Genomic DNA, 15,430 nt, shown 5'->3' with positions numbered 1-15,430 from the left:
ACATAGGGTCAGCAGCTGTGCAACAAAGAAGCATCAATGGAGCAACATAGGGTCAGCAGCTGTGCAACACAGAAGCGTCAATGGAGCAACACAGGTTCAGCAGTTGTGCAACACAGAATAGTCAATGGTGTAACATAGGGTCAGCAACTGTGCAACATAGAAGAGTCAATGGTGCAACACAGGTTCAGCAGTTGTGCAACACAGAATAGTCAGTTGTGTAACATAGGTTCAGCAGCTGTGCAACACAGAAGCGTCAATCGTGCCACATAGGGTCAGCAGCTGTGCAGCACAGAAGTGTCAATGGAGCAACACAGGTTCAGCAGCTGTGCAACACAGATGCGTCAATGGAGTAACACAGGTTCAGCAGCTGTGCAACACAGAAGAGTCAATGGAGCAACATAGGGTCAGCAGCTGTGCACCACAGACGCGTCAATGGCGCAACATAGGGTCAGCAATGGTGCAAGATAAGGCTGTCAGTGATTTAACACAGCTATGGTGCAACACAGAATAAGGGATAGATGTGTGCAGGGTTAATATATCAAGTGCAAAAAAATACCAACTATTGTGTGACTCTGGGACGACAATGACGTGGCTCATGAACAGCAGTGATGCAACAAAGAGGTAATAAAAGTGCAACAAGCGCCCAACAACTGTCCAGTCCATAGGTAGCAATGGTGTGACGCAGCCAAGCACAGTGCAATAAACAACACACAATGGTGCCACCCAGGGTAAGGACCCGTATAAAAACACAGACGCGGAAGCGGTGTAACACAGCTATGGTGCAACACACGATAAAGAAAGTATACACACAGGGTGAATACAACAGTGCAATGAAGGACAAACAATGGTGTCACACAGGATAAGGACCTGTATAAAAACACAGACGCGGACACGATGTAACACAGCTATAGTGCAACACACATTAAGGAATGAAGGGTGAATACCACAGTGCAATAAAACACAAACAATGGTGCCACACAGGATAGGGAATGGTATAAAATGTAGAAGCCACAGATGTGCAAAGCACACAGACATCAATGGTGCCACATAGGGTTACCGATTGTATATGGTGGTGCTGGAAACTATGTAACACAGCTGTGGTACAACACACAATAAGGAATGGATGTGCACAAGGTTAATACAACTGTGAAAAGTGCACAACTATTGTGTGACTGGGACATCAATGCTGCAGCTCATGGACAGCAATGACACAACAAAGAGACAACTGGGTGACAAACGCCCAACAATAGTGCAGTGCACAGGTGACAATGGTGTGACATGATCAATTGTGGTGCAATATAGAACATGCAATGGTGACACACAGTGTGTGAGTTGTGTGAAAAAACAGGATCAGCGGTGGTGCGACAGAGGACCACCAGGGATGGAGCCAGGACCACCAATCACACAACTCCTAGACACCCATGAAGACACAGAGCTAAGAATAGTGCAAGCCAGGCCCCTGTGAACCACCAGACACCATCACCTCCTCACGCACCTGCTGGCACGTGTTGGCTGTACCCTTGCCTTTGACCCTGCACGCCCTTCGGTCCCCTGTGGCCCAGGATTGTGGCATTAGTAATAACACACACATGTCACAAGCAACACTGGTGCAACTCAGGTAAAGCAATGGTGAATAAAGGACCAACAATGGTGCAAAAGAAAAAATCAGTGGTGCAACACAGGGCCGTGTATTGTGCAACACAGGCACTGCATTGGGTAGCACTGCACCAGTAAAAGTAACACAACGCCGCAGCACAGGGGCACAATGGAAGTGCACAGGTTTGCAGCTCATTTAGAGTTGCAAAAGAGAAACAAAGGAAAAACAACAGCGCAACAAAAGTACAACAATTGTTCAAATCAGTGTCAGCAATGGTGCAGCACGGGAACAGCCATGATGCAAAGGAAGGCAAAAAAATGTGCGACACAAGCAAGGAACTGTGCAACGAAGGCGTGGCAGATGCACACAATGGCAGCAACGCATGCAGGATGAGCGTCGGCATAACACAAAAAGTACCATTAGTGCAACAACATAGCATCGAGAATAGTGAAACACAAGGCCAGGTCTGGTGGTGCAAAAAATGCCAATGCCGTGAAACAGGAGCATTGACGGGCGTATGAGGAACCGCGCAGGACGAGCACTAGTGCAACATGATTCTTGTGCTTCACACGGGACCAGCACTAGTGCGCTACAGGACCAGCTGGTGCCACACAGGATGAGGACGTGTGCAATATTATTCTTATGCTTCACACAAGATGAGCAATGGTGCACTACTGGACTAGCTGGTGCCACACAGGATGAGCACTAGTGCACCACAGGACCAGCTGGTGCCACACAGGATGAGCACTACTGCTCTACAGTACCAGCTGGTGCCACACAGGATGAGCACTAGTGCACTACAGGCCCAGCTGGTGCCACACAGATTGAGCACTAGTGCACTACAGGACCAGCTGGTGCCACACAGGATGAGCACTGGTGCACTACAGGACCAGCTGGTGCCACACAGGATGAGCACTGGTGCACTACAGGACCAGCTGGTGCAACACAGGATGAGCACTGGTGCGCTACAGGACCAGCTGGTGCCACACAGGATGAGGACTTGTGCAATATTATTCTTATGCTTCACACAAGATGAGCACTAGTGCACTACTGGACTAGCTGGTGCCACACAGGATGAGCACTAGTGCACCACAGGACCAGCTGGTGCCACACAGGATGAGCACTACTGCTCTACAGTACCAGCTGGTGCCACACAGGATGAGCACTAGTGCACTACAGGACCAGCTGGTGCCACACAGATTGAGCACTAGTGCACTACAGGACCAGCTGGTGCCACACAGGATGAGCACTGGTGCACTACAGGACCAGCTGGTGCCACACAGGATGAGCACTGGTGCACTACAGGACCAGCTGGTGCAACACAGGATGAGCACTGGTGCGCTACAGGACCAGCTGGTGCCACACAGGATGAGGACTTGTGCAATATTATTCTTATGCTTCACACAAGATGAGCACTAGTGCACTACTGGACTAGCTGGTGCCACACAGGATGAGCACTAGTGCACCACAGGACCAGCTGGTGCCACACAGGATGAGCACTACTGCTCTACAGTACCAGCTGGTGCCACAGAGGATGAGCACTAGAGCTCTACAGTACCAGCTGGTGCCACACAGGATGAGCACTAGTGCACTACAGGACCAGCTGGTGCCACACAGATTGAGCACTAGTGCACTACAGGACCAGCTGGTGCCACACAGGATGAGCACTGGTGCACTACAGGACCAGCTGGTGCCACACAGGATGAGCACTGGTGCACTACAGGACCAGCTGGTGCCACACAGGATGAGCACTAGTTCACTACAGGACCAGCTGGTGCCACACAGGACAAGCACTAGTGCACTACAGGACCAGCTGGTGCCACACAGGATGAGCACTAGTTCACTACAGGACCAGCTGGTGCCACACAGGACAAGCACTAGTGCACTACAGGACCAGCTGGTGCCACACATGGTGAGCATTAGTGCACTACAAGACCAGCTGGTGCCACACAGGATGAGCACTGGTGCACTACAGGACCAGCTGGTGCCACACAGGATGAGAACTGGTGCACTACAGGACCAGCTGGTGCCACACAGGATGAGCACTAGTGCACAATAGGACCAGCTGGTTCCACACAGGATGAGCACTAGTGCAACATAGGACCAGCTGGTTCCGCACAGGATGAGCACTAGTGCACTACAGGACCAGCTGGTGCTGCACAGGATGAGCATTAGTGCACTACAGGACCAGCTGGTGCCACAGAGGATGAGCACTAGAGCTCTACAGTACCAGCTGGTGCCACACAGGATGAGCACTAGTGCACTACAGGACCAGCTGGTGCCACACAGATTGAGCACTAGTGCACTACAGGACCAGCTGGTGCCACACAGGATGAGCACTGGTGCACTACAGGACCAGCTGGTGCCACACAGGATGAGCACTGGTGCACTACAGGACCAGCTGGTGCCACACAGGATGAGCACTAGTTCACTACAGGACCAGCTGGTGCCACACAGGACAAGCACTAGTGCACTACAGGACCAGCTGGTGCCACACAGGATGAGCACTAGTTCACTACAGGACCAGCTGGTGCCACACAGGACAAGCACTAGTGCACTACAGGACCAGCTGGTGCCACACAGGATGAGCATTAGTGCACTACAAGACCAGCTGGTGCCACACAGGATGAGCACTGGTGCACTACAGGACCAGCTGGTGTCACACAGGATGAGCACTGGTGCACTACAGGACCAGCTGGTGCCACACAGGATGAGCACTAGTGCACAATAGGACCAGCTGGTTCCACACAGGATGAGCACTAGTGCACTACAGGACCAGCTGGTGCTGCACAGGATGAGCATTAGTGCACTACAGGACCAGCTGGTGCCACACAGGATAAGCACAAGTGCACTACAGGACCAGCTGGTGCTGGACAGGATGAGCATTAGTGCACTACAGGACCAGCTGGTGCTGCACAGGATGAGCACTAGTGCACCATAGGACCAGCTGGTACCACACAGGATGAGCACTACTGCACTACAGGACTAGATGGTGCTGCACATGATGAGCACTAGTGCACTACAGGACCAGCTGGTGCTGCACAGGATGAGCACTAGTGCACCATAGGACCAGCTGGTACCACACAGGATGAGCACTACTGCACTACAGGACTAGATGGTGCTGCACATGATGAGCACTAGTGCACTACAGGACCAGCTGGTTCCATACAGGTTGAGCACTAGTGTTTTGTTTTTAATGAACCTCCTGTGTTACTTGTTAGACATAGTGCATCACAGGGCCTGCTGGTGCCGCACAGGGAGGTTAAAACCCGGAGCAACACAGGACCAACAGCTGTCGCACAGGACAAATAATGGTGCAACAAACTGAACCAACTGGTGTCAGACAGGACCAGCTGGTGCCGCACAGGAAGAGCGATGGTGCATTACGGCATCGGTCAATGCTGCACAGGATTAGGTGTGGGCGGAACTCAGAGAGTTTCACTCTGTGGAATTCCGCGGAGTTACCTAAAAACTCTGTGAGATTTTGCGGAATTCCGTGCGCACTCGAGTTTGGTGCATCGTGCTGCGCGTGCCGACGTTTAGCGCCGGAAGCTTATCCTGCGCTGTAGAATCAGCTCGAACGGCACCCCGCGGCCAGCCAGAGGGCGCAGCTACATTCTGCCGCTCGAACAGATTTTCTACTTGAGCAGCAGCTTTCTCAACGTGAGCAGTAGCGGCCTGCCGTGCCCGTGCCGTGCCCGTGCCGTGCCCGTGTCGTGCCCCCCTGAGTTGAGAAACCGCGCCGGGAGGCGGGCTAGCGCTCAATTTTCTCACTCACGCTTGCCAACTTAATGTTGGCGAGCCGTCCACGAGGAAAAAATTCACCACGTGTCCTGGAGTGGGCAAAACTATGCGAACTCTGCCAGAGGAGCGGATTTTACCACCCACCCCTACACAGGATGAGCAGTGGCATGAAAGACACAGCAGCAGACCAAGGTCAAGCACTTAAGTTCCGTTAGTTTTAATTAGATGGTGGTGCCACTACTCCCAAAACCCGCTGTCTTTCGGATTTAAACTATGTAAATGTAATTTATATGTATGTCCTGTGTAAACTCGTAATTGTTTTTGCTTTGGGTCTATATGTATGTTGTGTAAGGTTTAGTTATTGTGTGACATTTTATCCTGTATTGTGTATACATGTTTTATATACGATTACATTTATGTTTCTGTATATTATGATTGTTACAGCCCTGACGAAGTTCCCGTGGCACTAGGGGGACGAAACGCGTTGGCTGTGCCGTTTTTAAGAAAAAAGACAAATATGAATAAAGAGAAGAATTTTCCCAAAAAGTTTCCACTCAACTGACTCTTCTTGGAGTGCACCTTCCTTTTTTGTGGACACAGGATGAGCAGTGGTGCAACACAGGCTCAGCTAGTGCCACAGAGAACGAGCAATGGTACAACACAGGAATAGCCAATGCTGCACAGGATCAGCAGCTGTGGAAAAGGATGACCAATGATGCAACCCAGGAAGAGCGATGGTGCAACACACAGGACCAACTGCTGCTACATAGGACAAGTGATGACGCAACACACAGGACCAACTGGTGCTACACAGGACAAGCGATGGTGCAACACACAGGACCAACTGGTGCTACACAGGACGAGCGATGGTGCAACACACAGGACCAACTGGTGCTACACAGGACAAGCGATGGTGCAACACACAGGACCAACTGGTGCTACACAGGACAAGCGATGGTGCAACACACAGGACCAACTGGTGCTACACAGGAAGAGCAATGGTGCAACACACAGGACCAACTGGTGCTACACAGGACGAGCAATGGTGCAACACACAGGACCAACTGGTGCTACACTGGACGAGCGTTGGTGCAACACACAGGACCAACTGGTGCTAGAAAGGACGAGCGATGGTGCAACACACAGGACCAACTGGTGCTACACAGGACGAGCGATGGTGCAACACTCAGGATCAACTGGTGCTACACAGGACGAGCGATGGTGCAACACACAGGACCAACTGGTGCTACACAGGATGAGTAACAGTGAAACACACAGGACCAACTGGTGCTACATAGGACGAGCGATGGTGCAACACACAGGACCAACTGGTGCTACACAGGACGAGCGATGGTGCAACACACAGGACCAACTGGTGCTACACAGGACGAGCGATGGTGCAACACACAGGACCAACTGGTGCTACACAGGATGAGTAACAGTGAAACACACAGGACCAACTGGTGCTACACAGGACGAGCGATGGTGCAACACACAGGACCAACTGGTGCAACACAGGAAGAGCGATGGTGCAACACACAGAACCAACTGGTGCTACACAGGAAGAGCGATGGTGCAACACATAGGACCAACTGGTGCTACACAGGACAAGTGATGGGGCAATACACAGGACCAACTGGTGCTAGAAAGGACGAGCGATGGTGCAACACTCAGAACCAACTGGTGCTACACAGGAGGAGCGATGGTGCAACACTCAGGACCAACTGGTGCTACACAGGACGAGCGATGGTGCAACACTCAGGACCAACTGGTGCTACACAGGACGAGCGATGGTGCAACACACAGGACCAACTGGTGCTACACAGGACGAGCGATGGTGCAACACTCAGGACCAACTGGTGCTACACAGGATGAGCGATGGTGCAACACACAGGACCAACTGGTGCTACACAGGACGAGCGATGGTGCAACACTCAGGACCAACTGGTGCTACACAGGACGAGCGATGGTGCAACACACAGGACCAACTGGTGCTACACAGGATGAGTAATAGTGAAACACACAGGACCAACTGGTGCTACACAGGACGAGCGATGGTGCAACACACAGGACCAACTGGTGCTAGAAAGGACGAGCGATGGTGCAACACACAGGACCAACTGGTGCTACACAGGACGAGCGATGGTGCAACACTCAGGACCAACTGGTGCTACACAGGACGAGCGATGGTGCAACACACAGGACCAACTGGTGCTACACCGGATGAGTAATAGTGAAACACACAGGACCAACTGGTGCTACACAGGACAAGCGATGGTGCAACACACAGGACCAACTGGTGCAACACAGGAAGAGCGATGGTGCAACACACAGAACCAACTGGTGCTACACAGGAAGAGCGATGGTGCAACACATAGGACCAACTGGTGCTACACAGGACAAGTGATGGGGCAATACACAGGACCAACTGGTGCTAGAAAGGACGAGCGATGGTGCAACACTCAGAACCAACTGGTGCTACACAGGACGAGCGATGGTGCAACACTCAGGACCAACTGGTGCTACACAGGACGAGCGATGGTGCAACACACAGGACCAACTGGTGCTACACAGGATGAGTAATAGTGAAACACACAGGACCAACTGGTGCTACACAGGACGAGCGATGGTGCAACACACAGGACCAACTGGTGCTACACAGGACGAGCAATGGTGCAACACACAGGACCAACTGGTGCTACACAGGACGAGCGATGGTGCAACACACAGGATCAACTGGTGCTACACAGGATGAGTAATAGTGAAACACACAGGACCAACTGGTGCTACACAGGACGAGCGATGGTGCAACACACAGGACCAACTGGTGCAACACAGGAAGAGCGATGGTGCAACACACAGAACCAACTGGTGCAACACAGGAAGAGCGATGGTGCAACACACAGAACCAACTGGTGCTACACAGGAAGAGTGATGGTGCAGCACACAGGACCAACTGGAGCTAGAAAGGATGAGCGATTGTGCAACACACAGAACCAACTGGTGCTACACAGGAAGAGCGATGGTGCAACACTTAGGACCAACTGGTGCTACACAGGACAAGTGATGGGGCAATACACAGGACCAACTGGTGCTAGAAAGGACGAGCGATGGTGCAACACTCAGAACCAACTGGTGCTACACAGGATGAGCGATGGTGCAACACTCAGGACCAACTGGTGCTACACAGGACAAGCGATGGTGCAACACACAGGACCAACTGGTGCTACACAGGATGAGTAATAGTGAAACACACAGGACCAACTGGTGCTACACAGGACGAGCGATGGTGCAACACACAGGACCAACTGGTGCTACACAGGACGAGCGATGGTGCAACACACAGGACCAACTGGTGCTACACAGGATGAGTAATAGTGAAACACACAGGACCAACTGGTGCTACACAGGACGAGTAATGGTGAAACATACAGGACCAACTGGTGCTACACAGGATAAGTGATGGTGCAACACACAGGACCAACTGGTGCTAGAAAGGATTAGCGATGGTGCAACACACAGGACTAACTGGTGCTACACAGGATGAGTAATAGTGAAACACACAGGACCAACTGGTGCTACACAGGACGAGCGATGGTGCAACACACAGGACCAACTGGTGCAACACAGGAAGAGCAATGGTGCAACACACAGAACCAACTGGTGCTACACAGGAAGAGTGATGGTGCAACACTCAGAACCAACTGGTGCTACACAGGACGAGCGATGGTGCAACACTCAGGACCAACTGGTGCTTCACAGGACGAGCGATGGTGCAACACTCAGGACCAACTGGTGCTACACAGGACGAGCGATGGTGCAACACACAGGACCAACTGGTGCTACACAGGACGAGCGATGGTGCAACACACAGGACCAACTGGTGCTACACAGGATGAGTGATGGTGCAACACACAGGACCAACTAGTGCTAGAAAGGACGAGCGATGGTGCAACACACAGGACCAACTGGTGCTACACAGGATGAGTGATGGTGCAACACACAAGACCAACTGGTGCTACACAGGACGAGCGATGGTGCAACACACAGGACCAACTGGTGCTAGAAAGGACGAGCGATGGTGCAACACACAGGACCAACTGGTGCTACACAGGACGAGCGATGGTGCAACACAGGAAGAGCGATGGTGCAACACACAGGACCAACTGGTGCTAGAAAGGACGAGCAATGGTGCAACACACAGCACCAACTGCTGCTACACAGGAAGAGCGATGGTGCAACACACAGGACCAACTGGTGCTACACAGGACGAGCGATGGTGCAACACACAGGACCAACTGGAGCTAGAAAGGATGAGCGATGGTGCAACACACAGGACCAACTGGTGCTACACAGGATGAGTGATGGTGCAGCACACAGGACCAACTGGTGCTGGAAAGGACGAGCGATGGTGCAACACACAGGACCAACTGGTGCTACACAGGATGAGTGATGGTGCAACACACAGGACCAACTGGTGCTACACAGGACGAGCGATGGTGCAACACACAGGACCAACTGGTGCTAGAAAGGACGAGCGATGGTGCAACACACAGCACCAACTGGTGCTACACAGGAAGAGCGATGGTGCAACACACAGGACCAACTGGTGCTAGAAAGGACGAGCGATGGTGCAACACACAGCACCAACTGGTGCTACACAGGAAGAGCGATGGTGCAACACACAGGACAAACTGGTGCTAGAAAGGACGAGCGATGGTGCAACACACAGGACTAACTGGTGCTACACAGGAAGAGCGATGGTGCAACACACAGGACAAACTGGTGCTACACAGGACGAGCGATGGTGCAACACACAGGACCAACTGGTGCTACACAGGACGAGCGATGGTGCAACACACAGGACCAACTGGTGCTACACAGGATGAGTAATAGTGAAACACACAGGACCAACTGGTGCTACACAGGACGAGTAATGGTGAAACATACAGGACCAACTGGTGCTACACAGGATGAGTGATGGTGCAACACACAGGACCAACTGGTGCTAGAAAGGATGAGCGATGGTGCAACACACAGGACTAACTGGTGCTACACAGGATGAGTAATAGTGAAACACACAGGACCAACTGGTGCTACACAGGACGAGCGATGGTGCAACACACAGGACCAACTGGTGCAACACAGGAAGAGCGATGGTGCAACACACAGAACCAACTGGTGCTACACAGGAAGAGCGATGGTGCAACACATAGGACCAACTGGTGCTACACAGGACAAGTGATGGGGCAATACACAGGACCAACTGGTGCTAGAAAGGACGAGCGATGGTGCAACACTCAGAACCAACTGGTGCTACACAGGACGAGCGATGGTGCAACACTCAGGACCAACTGGTGCTACACAGGACGAGCGATGGTGCAACACTCAGGACCAACTGGTGCTACACAGGACGAGCGATGGTGAAACACACAGGACCAACTGGTGCTACACAGGACGAGCGATGGTGCAACACATAGGACCAACTGGTGCTATAAAGGACGAGCGATGGTGCAACACACAGGACCAACTGGTGCTACACAGGATGAGTGATGGTGCAACACACAGGACCAACTGGTGCTAGAAAGGACGAGAGATGGTGCAACACACAGGACCAACTGGTGCTACACAGGATGAGTGATGGTGCAATGCACAGGACCAACTGGTGCTACACAGGATGAGCGATGGTGCAACACACAGGACCAACTGGTGCTAGAAAGGACGAGCGATGGTGCAACACACAGGACCAACTGGTGCTACACAGGACGAGCGATGGTGCAACACAGGAAGAGCGATGGTGCTACACACAGGACCAACTGGTGCTAGAAAGGACGAGCAATGGTGCAACACTCAGCACCAACTGGTGCTACACAGGAAGAGCGATGGTGCAACACACAGGACCAACTGGTGCTACACAGGACGAGCGATGGTGCAACACACAGACAAACTGGTGCTAGAAAGGACGAGCGATGGTGCAACACACAGGACCAACTGGTGCTACACAGGACGAGCGATGGTGCAACACACAGGACCAACTGGTGCTACACAGGACGAGCGATGGTGCAACACACAGGACCAACTGGTGCTACACAGGACGAGCGATGGTGCAACACACAGGACCAACTGGTGCTACACAGGATGAGTAATGGTGAAACATCCAGGACCAATCATGGCTCGACAAGATGAGGGATGGTGACGCACTAATGCCTCTCAGGACGAGGATTGGTGCAACAACGGACCAAACAGTGCTGCACAGGATTTGCAGTGGTGCAGCACAGGGCAAAGACAATAATACATGCACCCCCCAGTGCTGTGGAACAGTCACTACCAGCACCCCCCTGTGCTGTGGTAAGGACAATCCACGCGCCATCCCTGCCCCAGCACACGCCCTGTGCGTGAACAATGGAAGAGCCCGTGTGCAAAGGCCTCGGCTGCGGGCTGCACCCCTGCACCCCCTCTGCCTGGCATGTGCCAGACCTGCGGAGCAGCTGCTGCCGTACCGGGTTCACCTGTACAGGCCACAGGCGCCTCTACAGGCGGCACACGCCGCTGCACGGACCTCAGGAGCCCTGTCTTGGAATCGCACCGGCCCCTGTAAAGACAACACTCCGCCGCCTGTGGAAGGGGGTAACTTCGGACCGGTCCATGATCCGGGGAGCCGTGCCCCCCCCCCCCCCTCACCATTCTGGTGCAAGCTGCACCCTACATACGACGGACACGTTCTGTGTAACGGGGTCACCCTGAGCCTACAACGGAACCTGCTGCCCTTAAGGGGAACCCGCCCCCTTACAGGGGAAGGACCCCGGACAAAGGGAGCCATCGGCCTAGTGCGCGCACCCTGTATAATGTGGGCTCCGCGTGCCCTGTGGCACCCTGTAAGATGCGGACACTAGCATGGTTGGTGCATCCTGTGTGAGATCCGCACCCTGTATAATGTGGGCTCCGCGGGTACTGTGGACAGACACCCTGTAAGATGCGGACACTAGTATGGCTGCAACATCCTGTGCGATATCCGCACCCTGTATCGCGCGGACACCCTGTGGGGTGCGACAGTCCGTGTAAAGAAAACTGCCGATACGATACGAGGAAGCCCTGTGTCTATCTACAGGCTGAGTGACGAGAAGAACCTGTATACTGTGACCACCCTGAAACCCTGTGTACGGCAGACTTCCTATGTGATGCGGCCACCCTGTATAATGTGGGCACCCTGCATTATGCATAATATCGATGGACCTATGTGACGCGGACACCTTATGCGTCTCAAGTGTGTAATTATACATTATGTATTTGTGTCACCTCAATCACGCCACCTTTTCTTAATATGTAATCTTGAGTGAGTACCTAATTTGCTAATCTGTAACTCACACCGCGACTAACTGTTGTACATATCAGTAGTGACACCTACTTCCATGCTTCTATTTTTCCTTATTTAATTTACTTTGACCAATTGTGGTGGAGGGAGCTTCAGCATGGGGCAGATGAAATGGGATGGGATAGTCTGTACGAGTGGGTACCTGTATGAGGTAATGTTACCATTCCTCCTCTACCTCTTCACTCCCCATAAGAAGTGTGTATGTGCTAATAATCTAACATTATTGTGTAATCTCATATTTTTTCTTTTCTGCTATGTGTATACTTGTCTATGTAATTATGGATCCTCATGTAAAGCGCTCTGATACCTCCGGGTCTAGCCAGCGCTATATAAAACTTTGCAAATAAATAAGTAAAATAAATAAATGTAAAGCGCCTGACATCTCTCGGTAAACTACGTGCAATATATAAAAACGCACAAATAGCTAACTAAATAAATCAATCCATCCTGTTTAATTCGGTCATCCTGTGGGGGGGTGGGGGGGGGCACTCTCCCCTTCCATGAGCCTGGCGGAGGAAGGATGCTCTCGAACATGCCGATTCACCCTATGGGACAGCCTGTGCCCTGCCTCAGACTGACACCCCTCCCCCGCCCCCCCCCCCCTCACCAGCCTGACAGGCTGCCCCTCCCCCTCCCCTCCAGCCGCAGCATTCCTCACTCCAACTTGTGCATCTCTGCAGAGTACACTGCGTTCAGGGCGGGCACCGCCCCAAACAGGCAGGCAAATAAAGGGGCCGCATAAAAAACGTCAGGGCCCCCCAAAACACCAGAGTGAAGGCAGGGGGCGGGGCGCTCCTGTCGGAGACACCCCTTTCCCAGAAGAACCGTCCTCGCCGCTGCTTAAACCCCGTCTTTATTTATTCTTTTGTTCTATATAGCGCTCACTAGACACAACGCGTCGCAGCGCTTTACCACATCACACTTGAAAATCTAACAGTTTATTGGGAGACATTGATGATGAAAAAAACACAGGCGCTCACGTCATCAAGCTCACATTTATCCAGAAAGCATCCTTATCAACGCCCCCCCCCCCCCCCTCCCCAGAAGAAGTGCACAGAGGAGGCGATTCGGACAGAAAGCGCTTTGAGGCTGTCTAGACAAGTTGTCAAATTGGCTGATTAGCCGTATATGATGTTGCCAATGGGCCAAGATAAAGGGCTCGTGTGGGGAGCGCCGGGACTTGTGACCGAGCAGTCCACGGCCCTGCTGCCTGCAGTCACTCTCTGCCACATGTGACCGGCACCAGAAACCCTGCACGGAATCTCTTCAGCCCAAGATCACACGGGGTGTGGACCTTTCAGGACAGTTTTCCGTGAGCCTTTGTATAGCGCCTTGACTACAAAAAGAACATACTCAAGGATAGCGCAAAAAAAAAGCCTCACGTCTTGTTAAATTATGAGTTGTTGTAAAATGTTAATTTTGGCGCTTTTTTACTATGTTAAATCGCCTTTTATTGTGTTGCTTTGTGTTGGAGGTTCCATGTAATTATGTTAGCAGTTGAAGTTTTGGTTTATCTCACATTGCTTGGCATTTTGTTACGTCACACACGTGACATTACGTTCACTATTACGTTATATTTTGTGATCACTTCCCTCTACACTGTGTAATCTACGTTATGACTTTGCTTTCTGGTGGTTTGATAAGTATTTTAGGAGATACATATCCCAGTCGCCTCGAGGCGCTATCCTGCTGCCGCGGTTTCCCCCGCACGCACCGACCCTCTTGCACCCCTGGCTCGCAGCTGTGCCCTACATTATTACCATCAAAAGCGCCTCCTTCAGATCTGCGATGCCACCCTTAAATAAACTAGATGCTAAATGTAAAGCGCTCTGATACCCTCTTGGGTGAAGTTCGCGCTATATAAAACTTTATAAATAAATAAAATAAATAGTTACGTCGGACCTACCTTGTCACCCGCTCGGGTCACCCAATGAGAACCAGTGATGGTGATAAAAGTGAAAGTCCGGGGGGGGGTCCGTCCGTCCCGCAGAGCCGCGTCCGTCTGTCCTCAGCCCAAGTCCGCCCGCAGCTTGGAGCCGGCCCGACACTCCGTGGCCCTGGCTGTGCGCACTGGTGGCGGGGCCGGGCCCGGGGGCGGCTTATGTGCGGGGGAGGGATGGAGGGAGCGAGGCCCCCCCTCCGCCAGGCCTAAAAAGGCTCGGAGGCTGGAGCCGCCCAGCTGCAGCCCCTGCCAAGAAACTCCCCAAAGTGCGGGCTCTCCCAAGCACTCACGGCTGTCTCATCACCAGGAAGAGAGCGCTTCGATGCAGCGCGTGTGCCTTCGAGGCGCTGTAAGAACACGACGAGTTTCACTAGGGGAGCCCGTGCGTGGGAGCAGCGTGTGCCCGCGGGTACATGCCTCTTATCTCCTCCCTGGCACTTCCTTCTATAGCGCCCTTCACGAACTGGCCGGCCTCTAGCCGCTTGTATGAAATGTGGGTGTGTAGCCGACGCTTGTGAAACGTGCAAAACTGAGGTCAGGGGCCCTGAAACACCTCAACTCAACACCTGAAACAGGCCCTCCCACCAAGATTTCACCCGCCCCCGAGCCCAGCCCCTCACACTGCCCTCAGGGAAGAACTTCAGAGAAGTGTTGAGTGCCCAGCAGTGCCAGATCCGTGCACTGCCCACTGGGACCGGTTCCCTCAGTGCCCACAGGTGCCAGCTCTTGCCTCTGCCCACCCATGCCAGCTCATCATATCGCCCAGGACAGCTAC

At 52.6% G+C, this 15,430-nt stretch overlaps 1 protein-coding gene across 1 annotated transcript in view; it reads right to left on the bottom strand.

The window, feature by feature from the left end:
- The window catches only part of BGN (biglycan), a 204,248-nt gene extending 189,451 nt beyond the window's left edge, over positions 1-14,797 (bottom strand). The window contains exon 1 of the mRNA XM_078664569.1: positions 14,620-14,797. The gene's annotated coding sequence lies outside the window, so the exon portion shown is untranslated. The remainder of the gene's footprint in view (positions 1-14,619) is intronic.
- Between the last annotated feature and the right edge of the window lie 633 nt (positions 14,798-15,430).

Source organism: Lissotriton helveticus, chromosome 10, assembly GCF_964261635.1.
Source record: "Lissotriton helveticus chromosome 10, aLisHel1.1, whole genome shotgun sequence".
In the NCBI taxonomy this organism is placed as follows: domain Eukaryota; kingdom Metazoa; phylum Chordata; class Amphibia; order Caudata; family Salamandridae; genus Lissotriton; species Lissotriton helveticus.
The sequence above is the reverse complement of the archived record's forward strand: the minus strand, read 5'-3'. Positions and strand labels throughout refer to the sequence as shown.